Source organism: Mobula birostris, chromosome 3, assembly GCF_030028105.1.
Source record: "Mobula birostris isolate sMobBir1 chromosome 3, sMobBir1.hap1, whole genome shotgun sequence".
Taxonomy (NCBI): Eukaryota; Metazoa; Chordata; class Chondrichthyes; order Myliobatiformes; family Myliobatidae; genus Mobula; species Mobula birostris.
In genome coordinates, this window is record NC_092372.1 from 116,699,953 (window position 1) to 116,714,773 (window position 14,821).

The 14,821-nt window shown below is 44.8% G+C and overlaps 1 non-coding gene across 1 annotated transcript; it reads right to left on the reverse strand.

Moving 5' to 3' along the window:
- Window positions 1–3,056: 3,056 nt before the first annotated feature.
- On the reverse strand, window positions 3,057–3,128 carry trnah-gug (transfer RNA histidin (anticodon GUG)). The gene has a single exon. It is a non-coding gene; the product is annotated as a tRNA-His (tRNA).
- Window positions 3,129–14,821: the final 11,693 nt, after the last annotated feature.

Below are 14,821 nucleotides of genomic sequence, written 5' to 3' on the forward strand. Positions count from 1 at the left end.
TGGTGGTAAGAACAGCAATTTTATCTTTCTGCATTAACGAGCGTTACTGTCACCTCTGTGGCAGAATGGTCAGCGTGATCGTCTTTTACAGCTGAATGATCAAATAATAAGTAAGAAGAGTTTGGGTGTCGAAATCCACCAGAGAGGCTAATTTCTCGGCATTCAGTGCAGTAATAACTGCAGTCAGAATTGATCTTCGCAAATGCAAAAAAAAAACACGGAAAGAAATAATATTAAAGAAATATAAAATCAATAATACATATCGAGAGCATGAGTTGAAGTGAGTCGTTAGGTTCTGGGGACATTTCAACGATGGGGCAAAATGAAGTTGAGTGAAGTTATTCCCTGTGGTACAAGCGTCTAATAGCAACACGACATGCAGATGCTTCCATTTGTCCACATCAATTGTCGTCCGCTTAATTCATCCGCGACGATGCGGAGGGGAAATTGTAGAAGATTATTCATAAAATGAAAATAAATTATTAACAGAAGATAGCGATATGTAAACAAGATGGGTGGAATTTAGGAGTTGGACAGACAATCTGATCAGCCATGACGTAACTGAATGACTCAATAGGGCGGATGCTGATATTCATAGATGAGTGCGATTCCTGTAGTTCAAGAAACAACTCTACGATTCATCTCGGAATTCGTCACTCAGAAACACAACGAAGTGCTCAGTTTACCTGATATCTCATCCCTGCATAAATCCTGATTGAAGATGGTGATCTTCATTTCCTTTTAAATTAACAACCCGGAGTCAGAGTGCAACCAGGAAAAAGAGTGCTGGTGGAAGCTTCCGTTGTGGCGCAACTGCACGTCAGACAACAAGTTCATAGCCATTGCGTTTGCTGATATCGGAGACTTGCGGTTGCATTTCAGAGTGGCTTTAAATATCCCAGAGGGAGCTAGCTACAGATATCCTACAAACAATGCCAATGTGAGCGTTTTAATTTGCAATGTTACGCCGCGGAGGCTGAGATTACGTCAGGTTAATGAAAACCTTAGGCACCTTGCTGTAGTCGTGCAAAGGTTGCTATATGTGACAGCATATATAGATTAGGGTGATTTTACTCTTCGCATCCTCAGGAAATGTGATCAGTTAAGTCTCATGTCCCATGCACATACTGAGAACACTCGCGATAATTGGCGTCCTGCACTCACACATGGAAAGCCATTGTCTGCTAACCAGCAGTGTGAAGAGGAAACTCTGTTCCACTCTTCTCTCCGGTCTGCTTTAATGAAATATGGGATGGGTTTGGAAACTTGAAAATGCATTAAGCTTCAAACACTTATCTGTAAGAATGTTTCATAGCATAGGCTGATTGTATAACACCTTCAAGATCAATGCAGTCAACTAATCAACGCAATTGGATAATGACAAGAAAATATAGTAGTACAGCCGAGCGGTCTAAATCGTTGGATTAATGCTCGAATCTCCAAGGAGGTGTTGGTTCGAATCTCATCGTGTGATAACATATTCCTTCTCTTCTGCAGGGATTTTGGTTGTAATATTAAAATAAATTCCGAAATGTTTTGCAGAATACAATGTGAGGGTCGCAAACGATCCAATATTGGTTTCTGGGTCAACGATATCACCGTGGAGCTTCAGAGCTCCCAGATTGAGCTGGGGATGCTGTGGATGCGTAGGGTTCGTGGCCTCTATACATCGAACATCGTGGGTGTAAAAGTATTTAAATCTAAATGTTGTTTTACTGCAAACTAGTCGGTATTCGCTTAGAAAGACCGTTGAGATGCAGTGTGAAATCGTTATTCAGCACGTTGGTAACGCAGGTCACGACCGCCTGTTGCAAATCATAGTCAGCATAAAGCAACAGTACACTGCAAAAACGCTATAAAAATAGACAATAGACAACAGACAATAGACAATAGACAATAGGAGCAGGAGTAGGCCCTTCGGCCCTTCGAGCCAGCACCACCATTCACTGTGATCATGGCTGATCATCCACTGTCAGAATCCAGTTCCTGCCTTATCCTCATAACCTTTGATTCCACTATCTTTAAGAGCTCCATCCATCTCTTTTTTGAAAGCATCCAGAGACTTGGCTTCCACAACCTTCTGGGGCAGAGCATTCCATAATCCACCACTCTCTGGGTGAAACTGGTGTGTGGGTCTTCAGCCTCATATACACCCTTTCTGATTATCCATTCAGAGACATTGGTGTTTGCATACGCTGTGATGCAACGAATTAGCACAGTCTCCACCACACACGTGCAGCAGTTTGTCAAACATTTAGAGGCTCTTCTAAACTCTTCACAAACCTCTAATAGAGATTATGCTATGCATTTGTCCTACTGATACAAACGGGCTGGGCCCAGCACAAATCCACTGAAATGATAATACAAGTAATTTAACTTTGGTGACCCTCTCCAGCTCCAATTTCTCGATGTGCACCGGCTCATTGACCTCTAGTTTCCTCTTCTTGAAGTCAGTAGTCTTCTCCTTGCTCGTGCTGACATTAGGTGGGAGGTTGGTGTGGCGTCACTCAGCCAGATTTTCAATCTCACTCCTTTCTCCTGATTCATTACCACCTTTGCTTTGGTGAACAATAGTGGTGTCGTCCACGAAATTAAATCTGGCTGGTTTTGGACAACGGCACTTAGCTTCAGAGAGAGAAAGAGTGAGACTGGTGAATAAATAAATAAATATTATTTTGTTACCTTTACTCCAAGCTGCTATTACAAACGTATTTCATTTTATTTTTCCTCCCGGATATCACAGATACTGTGGCCGCGGGGAATGGCAGTGCCTGGACCAGAGAGTTGAGATCCTCCGCTTTTCCTGAGACAATGCGGCTTTCTGTCTCTTGTATTCCTCGGCCCAGAGGTCGATCGTAGCTCGTTTAAATTCCGAGCTTGCTGGTCTATCGAGAAAGTTAATTTCCAAATGTATTAGTGAGAGTCGTAGTGTATCCAAAGGAAAACTACTGGTGACACAGTGAACAAAATTTCCTGCAAGTAGTGACAGATGGAAATTCAGTAAAAGAGAGCTTTTAATTTGCAGGTGAGGCAAGTTAAATGTGTGATCACCGGTCTGCCGTGACTCGGATTCGAACCGAGGTTACTGCGGCCACAACGCAGAGTACTAACCACTATACGATCACGGCTACACACTTCAGCTGTGTGATTTCTGCTGTGAAATCCTCTGGCACCGTTGTGACTCAGTCAATGGCTGTCAGTGCCTAGCGGCGCTCCTGCATAGTCGTATGCATGAAGTACTGGAGATACCCAACAGACCAGCCGCAACTGTGACAGGAGAAACAGTGTCTGCACTTCATGTACATGATCCGCCCGCAGAGCTGAAAAAGTGAGAAAAGAAGTGTGTGAAGATGAGCGAGATGTCTTTTATAGGGGAAATAAACGGAGTGGCCTTGGGAAAATAAAACAAGCATGTGGACGAATTCAGTTGGACGGTGCAGCCAATAGAAAGGTAGAGTTATTTTTTTCTGTATCAAGTCTGTGGCCATGAAAATCGTCTGTCAGCAAAGTGGTTAATAAATCATTGGGAATAGTTAGTGGGGAAGAACAGGGACTAAAGAACGGAGGCAAGAGAATGTTGGATGTGTGTTGTACAAAAGCTGATACCAAGTAAGTATAACCGTAACAAGTGGATGCTGGAACTCTTTGGTTTCGCTTCAACAAACAGACCCAAGCTCGATAGCTGCTCCGAGACTCACTATATTGTTAATACAGTGAAGAAAATAGAGGGGTGCGAGCAATGCTTTATACTGTACACTACCTACTCCACTAATAGGTAGGGCGAACTTAAGCAAAGCCTAGTAGTCTACACCGCTGAGTATACTTAGTAACGTCTGCGTGGTCCCTGAAGCAGGCGATCGACCGTGGACTGGCTAGGTGGAGGTCTTTGACGCCAGTTCAGATGCTTGGCCCGAAGGTGGGACCCAGGCGAGTGATCTGCGCAAGAAAGCAGTTTCCCACCTTTATGGTTCCATCGCCACCTCCCAGACCAGCTGGAAGGGGAAAAGCATCCAATCCGCCACTTACACGATCCCAATGTCACAGTGGTAGCAGATCCAAATGTAAGACGCAGACACTGAAGTACAAGGAACAGGACTTGACTCGAGTAGGGACGTGACAAGAAACAGAGAAGGAGCAGGGACAAGAACTCAGACTTGGGCTTGGACCCCGAGCCAGAGACTGGACAAGGACCCAGAACCTGGGTGTTGCCTCGGGATCCGGCCCCAGAACCAGGCATGGATATGACATGAACGCAGGACTGGAGTCTGGGGTCTTGAGGCTTGAGGCTTGGAGACAGGTAGGGAACTGTGCTTTAAAATGGAGCCGGGACGTATCCTTCGAAAACCCGGGACTTATCTTCAACACGACACCTACATGAGGCAGTACAGTACATAGACATAGAGCCCGGACTCACAAAGCCGGGACTCATCTCCATCTCCACACTAAGGTGGGTCAGGGCAATCCATTGGGTAACGGCAGAACGGCCGGACGTACCCCACAGAGGCAAGGACAAGACAAGACAGAACCCTTCCCCCCCTGGCAGGGCAATGGCAGAACGGCCGGACGTACCCAACAGAGGCAAGGACAAGACAAGACAGAACCCTTCCCCCCCTGGCAGGGCAATGGCAGAACGGCCTGACTTATCCCACGAAGGCGAGGACAAGAAGAGACAAACAGTGAAAAACGACAGACAGGTCCATCTGTGCAATGGGGATTGAACCCGACAGTGGTGCAGGCGAGGTATCCCGGCAGAGAGTCAGGCGAGGTATCCAGGCAGAGAGTCAGGCGAGGTATCCAGGCAGAGAGTCAGGCGACATATCCAGGCAGAGGGTCAGGCGAGGTATCCAGGCAGAGAGTCAGGCGAGGTATTCAGGCAGAGAGTCAGGCGAGATATCCAGGCAGAGAGTCAGGCGAGGTATCTAGGCAGAGAGTCAGGCGAAGGGGGAAAAGACAGGGAGGGGAACAGGACAGTCCAGCAGAAAATCTTTGGTTTGCCGAGGTACTTATGTCTCAGCACCAAAACGAGAATCATGTGCCCACAACAGAAACTGGGGAAAACCAGAAACCCTGGAATAAGGAACTATGGACTGGACCGTGAACTGCAATACGGACTTCACGGACTGGAGCATGACACCCAACGTGGAACAATTCCAAGTGCTGGTCATGTATGAAGCCAACACACATCCTTCACACCTGCCCGTACCAGAAATGGGTGGCTTTCAACAGTCGGCCTCTGCCTCCCCAGGGACAATGGATCCTATTAAGCTAACAATCAAGCAATGTGAAAAAACATTTTTAGAGACAAGGTAATTGATTGAACTTACGCAAATCAGCATTTTTAGCTTGCTTTCTTGTCTTGTCATCCGGTATACTGGGGCATATATTGTTCTCCCCTTATTTGGTATCAAGGGTCAATCTGCCCAACAACGTAAATTCCTATTTGTTATCCATTTCTTTACCGTATCCATTTTCATACACACTAAATCTACCCATACACTACACACTTACCTATACAATGTGCTGAATACAATCAACGTAAAATGTTCCTGTTGCAGAGGAAGGCAATGCCTACAACGGTTGGTGAGGATAATGAGGATCTAATTAGGAAACAGTTGGAATCCTATGGCTGGTATGGAGAGCTGGAATCAAGGAAAAGCCTGACGACTTGGACAATTGGTCCTGAGTGTAAAGAAGTAGTTAATACATAACTTTGGCAGGCAATGTCACTAACACTCCTGGGAGGTTCTACTCATAAGTTAAACGGGAAAAGATTATCAGTAAAATAATGTTTCCCAATAAAGACTAACGTTGATCTTTATATATGGATCCATAGAAGATAAGCGATGATTCAATGATTAGTTTCGTCTGTGTTCAATTGTAAGAAAATCACCGAAAAGAAAAAGAATCAAGTAAAGTAGTGATGTGGTAGAGTAAGGGGTGATGTCAAGACGTGTATAAAATAAAAAGAGACACGGGCAGTAGGAAAGTTGGTGGTGTTGCAGATAGTGTAGAGGATTGTCGAAGATTGCAGAGAGACATTGATAGGATGCAGAAGTGGGCTGAGAAGTGGCAGATAGAATTCAACCCGGAGAAGTGTGAGGTGGTACACTTTGGAAGGACAAACTCCAAAGCAGAGTACAAAGTGAATGGCAGGATACTTGGTAGTGTGAAGAAACAGAGGGATAGGGGGGTACATGTCCACAGATCCATGAAAGTTGCCTCACAGGTGGATAGGGTAGTTAAGAAGGCTTATGGGGTGTTAGCTTTCATAAGTGGAGGGATAGAGTTTAAGAGTCGCGATGTAATGATGCAGTTCTATAAAACTCTGGTTAGGCCACACTTGGAGTGCTGTGTCCAGTTCTGGTCACCTCACTATAGGAAGGATGTGGAAGCATTGGAAAGGGTACAGAGGAGATTTACCAGGATGCTGCCTGGTTTAGAAAGTATGCATTATGATCAGAGATTAAGGGAGCTGGGGCTTTACTCTCTGGAGAGAAGGAGAAGGAGAGGAGACATAATAAGACGAATAGATAGAGTGGATAGCCAGACCCTCTTTCCCAGGGCACCACTGCTCAATAGAAGAGGACATGGCTTTACGGTAAGGGGTGGGAAGTTCAAGGGGAATATTAGAGGAGGGTTTTTTTACTCAGAGAGTAGTTGGTGCGTGGAATGCACTGCCTGAGTCAGTGGTGGAGGCAGATTCACTAGTGAAGTTTAAGAGAATACTAGACAGGTATATGGAGGAATTTAACTTGGGGGCTTATATGGGAGGCAGAGTTTTAGGGTCGGCACAACATTGTGGACCCAAGGGCCTGTACTGTGCTGTACTATTCTATGTTCAATTTTCTATGTTCTATCCAGGATTGTAAATCGAAAGCTAACTGGACGGCACTCTTCTAGAGATAGGACGAAGAAGTGGATAAGCACGTGAGGATCAAATTTTAAACAAAGTATTGTAAAGCTGTGGATCAACTTGTAGATGCAGTGGCTGAGGCAGGTACGTTATTTACATCGAAGTAGCATTGAACATGTGAGGTGAATGGAGGAGTGTTTAGGGTAGAGGTCTGTGGCGTAAGTGTTAACATATTTATTGATCGTTAATTGTCCCGTTCGAAGAATGGAGAAGAGGTTTCGTGACTGCTTCCGGCAGTCTTTTGTTTGACTTTGTTCTTTGCAAATATGTTAAAGTAGTATCACGGTGAAATTAACCGTTTATTTAAAGTTTTGCTGTTACTTGCAAAGGTTCTGTAAGGGCTTCTCTGTAATGTTAACTGCTGAGGTAATGGTTTCTCTGTAGCAGCAATATTTGGGTTATAAGTAGAGATAACGGGTGGCTATCTAATGGGAGAAATGTTATTCTTTCTTGTGTGTCTGAAAGCTGTCGGTTTCGCTGGCTTTTATCAGAAGGCGCGAGGACAATGTTGAGAGGAGACGCAACTTGTGTGAGTCGGTGGGCCGCCCGACCGGGTGTACTCCAGGCGGGAGTCCAGGGCTCGGCGACGCTTGAAAGAGATCGAATGGTAGGAGGAAGATCTTGCTGAGTGAGCTCCAATGATTTGTGCACGGACTGTTTGATAAGATCGGCGCCCTTTTCCTTTATATTTTGGTTCCCAAGTAACCGTACAGTCAAAGTAAGAGTTATAAATCTGAATCGTTTAACCGCATATTGTGTACTGTTCGTTATTTCTAGGAACTGATTTGAAACAGGGGACACATCGCGCAGCATCCACTCAAACGAGATTTATCAAATTCGGCCGGGAAGGGGGCGGGGTTATCATCTCCTAGATTAAGCTGCGAAGCGAGGGTTACACTTCTTAATCTGTTTTCAATTAAATCGGATTAACACGTGGAATCGTGTTAACGTGGTGAAAATCTGTTCCTCTTTGTTCCGGATATGAGATGTCTACATTTACGAGGGAAATGGGAATTTGAGGAATCTGCATATTGGTGGATGTATTTTAGAAGATCAGAAGATTTGGGAAGCAATCTTAAAAGTTGCTGTTTTTCCTAACAAGATTGATCTATGTCTAAATACCCAAAGTTTATCCTGGGGAGCGTCCGTGTGTGTTTTCCTACATTGCAGAATGGCAACGTGATGGATGCTGACGGCAACAGTGATGACGCGGAACTATGGCGGGTAGTCCTATAACACGTACCTGGAGATGGCGATTGAGTTCGCATATAGGACCAACGTGTTATATTATCGGATTTGTGTTGGTACTCCTAACCACGCCGCAAAATTTATACAGTTCATACGGAACCCTTACAAAGACGACTTTCGGGGGCACTTATCCAGCTTTTTGAATTTTGGCTTTCTGTTGTGAAGGAAGCCGGAAGGGAGTACTCTAATTGTATGGTATAAAAACTTCAGCATCAGTGACATCCCCCTCCAACATCTCACTCCACTCTCCACCGGACGTTAGAGGAGGTTTTTACGAGCTAGCATTTCCGCACTTAGGATTTGTTTTACCCAAAGTTCTCGAATCTGAAAGTGATTCCCCAGCGCACAGGGAAGGGGCGGGATTGTCAGTGTAGGTGACATGATAATCACACGTACATTCATTAGGAGGGACACAGCAAGTTTGAGCAGAAGCGATATCCTGGGAATACTATGTGTACGCTGAATGGAGCCATGAATGTGGCACTCTCTGGACACTGAATTACACTGACTTGATATGCGAATTCCAATGGCTGCTGAGTCCGGGGTACGCAAAGCCGAAAATACACTACCTCCGTGCCCGGGATGAGCACCATATTCATGTTGTTCGGCGGAGAATGAGGGCCACCACAGAGGCAGAAAGGATTTGGATGACAGCCATGCTGTCTTGTGAACTGATAAGTATGACCTCTCTTGGAAGCGCTGGCTTACGAGAAGCCCATAAATCTCATATACACTAAGAATGTGCTAACCCGAGTATCGAGAGAATTGATAGCTATTCGAATTGCTACCTTGCAATATCGGTGGACCTTAGATTACCTGCTTCCATAGAAAGATGTCAGTTGTGCTGTTACCTGCATTCCTGACTAATCGGGAAGTATCACCTGTCGGATCAATTCCGACAGTCAGTAGATAAGATAAAGTAGGTGGAAGCCGGTTCCGTTGCTATTAAGCTCCGGAGGGAAATTGGTGGCTCTTTGACCGCTAAGTGGTTCAAAGAGCAACCGGACTCGTTTTAAGGATGTGATCTACAAAGTACAACGGAAGATAGAAAGTATATGACAAAAGGGCAAAGTTACAGTAGTCATGGGGACTTCAATATGCAGGTAGATTAGGAAAACCTGGTAGAGCCTGGAGCTGAAAGAAGCTAGAGTGCCCAGGACATTTTTTTTTTTTTTTGAAGCGGCTCATGGTTGATGTCGCTAGGGCATCAACTATTCTTGTTTGGGTGTTGTGCAATGAAGCAGAACTGGTTAGAGACCTTAAGACAAAAGAACCCTTAGAGGAAAGTGGTCATTATTTGATTGAGTTCAGCCTAAAAGTTGGGAAGGAGAAACAAACGTGAGATGTAACAGTATTATAGTGGAGTGAGGGAAATTACAGAGGCATGACAGAGAATTGATTGGAAGAGAACACTGGCAGGGATGACGTCAGAGTAGTAATGGCTGGAATTTCAGGGAAGCAGACGAGATCGCAGAGGTATTAGTGATGATCTTTTAAATAAGCATCAGATTCTGGAATGGTTCCAGAAGTCTAGGAAATTGCAAATATTATTTGCTCTTCAAAGAGGGAAAGAGACAGAAGAAAGGAAACTTTTGGCCAGTTAATCTGACCTCAGTGGTTGGGAAGATGTTGGAGTCGATTATTAAAGACGAGGTCACAGAGTACTGTAGTTGGAGGCGGAGGCAGTTGAAAAAATAAGGCCGCAATCAGCATGGTTTCTACAAAGGAAAATGTTGTCTGATAAATCTGTTGGAATTCATTGAAGAGACAACAAGCAGGACAGACAAAGGAGATTCGATTAATGTGTATTAGGATTTTCAGAAAGTCTTTGACAGGGTGCCACACATGAGGCTGCTTAAAAAGCTACGAGTGCATGTCATTAAAGGAATGATTCTAGCATGCATAAAGCAGTGGCGTATTTACAAGAGGCAAAGAGTGGGAATAAAGGGAGCCTTATCCGGTTGGATGCTGATGACTAGTGATGATCCGTGGGGTCTCATTTGGGACAAAATGTTTTTACGTTATGTGTCAATGATCCAGATAATGGGATTGACTGCTTTGTTGCAAAGTTTGCAGACGATATCAAGGTAGATGGAGGGTCAGGTAATTTTGACGAATTAGAGAGGCTACAGAAGACTTGAACAGATTAATAGAATGTGCAATGAAATGGCAAATGGTATCCAGTGCCATGAAATGTATAGTCATGCACTTTGGTAGAAGAAAAGAAAGGGCTGATGAGTTTTTAAATGGACAGAAAATACAAAAAAAACTGAGGCACAAAGGCAAATTCGATGCTTGCCTTAATTTCAAGAGGATTACAATTTTAAAACAAGACTGTAATTTTGATACTTTATAAAGCACTGGTGAGGCCTAACGGAGCACTATGGGCTCTGGGCCCCTCATCTGAGAAAGGACGTGTTGCAACTGGAGAGATTTCAAAGGGGTTTTGCGAAAATGATTCCAGAACTGAATGGCTTGTCATCTGAAACGAGTTTGATGCCTGTATTCAATGGAATTCAGATAAATGAGTGGAGACCTCATTGAAACCTATCGAATGATGAAAGGTCTTGAGAACGTGGATGTATCCTTTGGTGGGAGAGTCTAGTAGCAGAGGACACAGCCTAAGAATAGAGATGTGTCCTTTTATAATGGAGATAAGGTAGATTTTTTTCTGGCGGAGGGTTGTGAACCTGTGGAATTATTTGCCAGAAGCAGCTGTGGAAGACAAGTCTTTGTGTATATTTAAGGCAGAGGTTGATATATTCTTAATTGGTCTGGGCATAAAGTTATACAGGGAGAAAGCGGGAGATTAGGGCTGAGAGGAAGCTTGGATCAGCCATGCCGGATAGACTCGACAAACCATATGGCCTAATTTTGCACCTATACCTTCTGGTCTTATGTTATGCTGTTTCATAATGTTCTCTCAGAAATTAAGGCTGTTCCCACTGGTGAATACTGAAGTGCAGTATACTTTACAGACCTCATTACATCATTCGGCACCAGACATATATATGCACCTCTATCCTTGATCAGCTGTGCCCTCAAACTAATCATCCCGCTGGTGTTCACAGGCGTGCGGAACGTCTTTGGGGTTTCCTAATCCTACTGAGCAAGACGGTTTCAAGTCCTTGAACGTTCCTGATCTCACTCTTCAGCTCCTTACTCTCTACCTGATACTCTTAAAAAACCTCTCTGATCCTTAATTCCTAAACTCTAAATAAGTTCTTTTCTTTTTCGTAACTGGATGTTTCGCGCCTCTTGCCACCATGATTCCTTCACCCTACCGATTTTCCGCGCCTCACTGAGGCAAATCATGCATAAACCCATGCAAATGCTCCAAAAGTAAACTCTACATTTGATGCAATGAGCGAATGAAGCGAACCCAATTGCAGGACACAGGCACGGAGATGGTTTGAGGATACTTACGCGGATGTGAAAGTTGAACAGCAAACAGGAGGGATCTTGTCACGGAGACTTGACACAGAGAGACGGATATTCATAGGTAAATCTTTAAACGGGAGCAAAACTTAGAACACACGCTGGTAAGCGGCCGGGAAACGTTAATTATCACACAGGCAAAAGCAACGATCTAGCGACTAGTGGTTGTAACGCTGGAGTTCTTATGCTGCCGGTCTTGATAGAGACCAGGTGTGTCGTCATCAGAGAAAATTAGAAGCAAATGGGAAATTAACGGCACAAACAAAGGAAATTAGGAGAAAGATAGGGATTTAACGATCGGGACCGTGACAACCATTTCCATTATACATTTCCCTGTGGACATCCATTCCCAGTTTATGCCACTGAGTTCATTCCTAATAGTAGTATTATTTCGCCCCACTAAGTAAATGTTTGCCGCACCATCTGATGCCATATCTGCCTTTGTCCATGGTAAAGATCAGCAATTTGCTGTCGTTGTCGTTTGAATACTCACCAACCGAGAAATGTAACATGTGGCCAAGTTTATTCCTTAGTACAAGATCCAGCACCTCCTCTCCTCTCGTGGTGTGTCAACATATTATGTCAGGAATCCTTCTGATACAACCTAATACATTCTACCCACCGGAACCTTTTGCAAAGAATGTCCTGATCAATACTCGGGAATATATTTACGACAAGAAGCATGTAATTTTGCAACTTTACGGGATCTGCCGCCCGATACGTTCCTCTGTGTCTCTATTGCTCTAAGTTCGCCACAGATGTTTCATATACTTTGTTGCATTGAAATTGACACACTTCAACCCTCCCCACTGACGACAATTACGACGATCCTGCCATTAGCGCTCATCGAGCGCCAGTTTCAATAATAACCGTAATAACGAATCGCTGAGCCTATTAAAATAAAGTTAACAATTTTCAGCAGAAAGCACCGGGAGACAGCATTCCAAAGAGCGAGTCACTCAAGGAAAACGCCCGCAACTCTAAACGACGAGAACTGCCATTAAACAGGATTTGACCAGCGCAGGTGTTCTAAGACCTCGGAGCCTAACGTCGCCTGCGCTGGGGAGGAAGCAATAAGGACAATGCAAAAGCCGACTAATTCAATTAACATTTTTGCGTCAGTCTTCCTAATGCGAGACACTAACAGTTTCTCCGACATTTGTGAGTGTCGGGAAGAGCGTCCGGTTGGTATTAGTAAGGCGGAAGGAGAGCAAAGTTTTTTTTTTCACAGTGGCTGCGGCAAATGACACCTCTTCTTCGACTGCGCCTGGCTCAGAGAGCGGTCCTTTCGCTGCTGTTGAGGCGATGCAGCTGTTACTATCTCTTGTATTCCGAGGTCTCAAGGGATCGATCTCTGCCCGTTCAAACTCTGACCTTGCTGATCTATCGAGAACGTGCAGTACCGGTTGATCCCAAGTTACAATGTGTCCAGGGGAAAGCTACTGTTGACAGAGGAGTTGGAACTTTCTCAGGCAAGCGACGGATGGAAATTCCGCAAAAGAAAGGCGTTTACATTCCAGGTGCGGCTGAAATTTAGACGTAGAAACACCCGTTTGCCGTGACTCGGATTCGAACCGAGGTTGCTGAGGCCACAACGCAGAGTACTAACCACTATACGATCACGGCCACACACATCAGCGGTGTGGAATCTGCTATCAAATTATCAGCAGATCAGTCGCTACTTCGACAGAAGGAAAATAGTCCACGTTTCGTGCAAGAAGCCCATTCGCAGAACTGAAAGGGTGACAAAACTATTTTGTGTACCTGTCGTGGGTTGGGCGTAGTGAGATGTCTCTGACAGGGAAAAACCGGGATGGCCATGGCGAAAAACAACATCTGCTGGACGACCTCAGCGGGTCCGTGCGACAATGATTGGACGACGTTTCCCGTGTCAGGTCTGTGCCCACTGGAATCGTTTGACCAACATATGACATAGAACACAGAATAGTACAGCACGGTACAGGCTCTTGTGCCGACCCTTAAACCCTGCCTCTCATATAACCTCTCACCTTAAATTCCTCCATATACCTGTCTAGTAGTCTCTTAAATTTCACTAGTGTATCTGCCTCCACCACTGACTCAGGCAGTGCATTCCACGCACCAACCACTCTCTGAGTAAAAAACCTTCCTCTAATATCCCCCTTGAACTTCCCACCCCTTACCTTAAAGCCATGTCCTCTTGTATTGAGCAGTGGTGCCCTGGGGAAGAAGCGCTGGCTGTCCACTCTATCTATTCCTCTTAATATCTTGTATACCTCTATCATGTCTCCTCTCATTCTCCTCTTTTCCAAAGAGTAAAGCCCGTACTCATGTAATCTCTGATCATAATCCATACTCTCTAAACTATGCAGCATCCTAATAAATCTCCACTGTACCCTTTCCAATGCTTCCACGTCCTACCTATAGTGATGCGACCAGAAGTGGACACGGAATTTATGAAAGCTAACATCCCATAAACTTTCTTAGCTACCCTATCTACCTGTGAGGCAACTTTCATGGATCTGTGGACATGTACCCCGTGATCCCTCTGCTCCTCCACACTGCCAAGTACCCTACCAGTTACTTTGTACTCTGCCTTGGAGTTTGTCCTTCCAAAGTGTACCACCTCACACTTCTCGGGGTTGAACTCTATCTGCCACTTCTCAGCCCACTTCTGCAGCCTATCAATGTCTCACTGCAATCTTCGACAATCCCTTACACTCTCCACAACACCACCAACCTTTTTGTCGTCTGCAAACTTGCCAACCCACCCTTCGAGCTCCACATCCAGGTCGTTAAGAAAAATCACGAAAAGTAGAGGCCCCAAAACCGATCCTTGTGGGACACCACTAGTTAAATCCCTCCAATCCGAATGTACTCCCTCCATCACGACCCTCTGCCTTCTGCAGGCAAATCAATTCTGAATCCACCTGACCAAACATCCGTGGATCCCATGCCTTCTAACTTTCTGAATAAACCTACCGTGTGGAAACTTGTCAAATGCCTTACTAAAATCCATATGGATCACATCCACTGCACTACCCTCATCTATATGCCTGGTCACCTCCGAAAGAACTCTGTCAGGCTTGTTAGACACGATCTGCCCTTCACAAAGCCATGCTGACTGTCCCTGATCAGACCATGATTCTCTAAATGCCTATAGATCCTATCTCTAAGAATCTTTTCCAACAGCTTTCCCAACACAGACATAAAGCTTTGGTTTGTAATCAACGTCTGTATAGT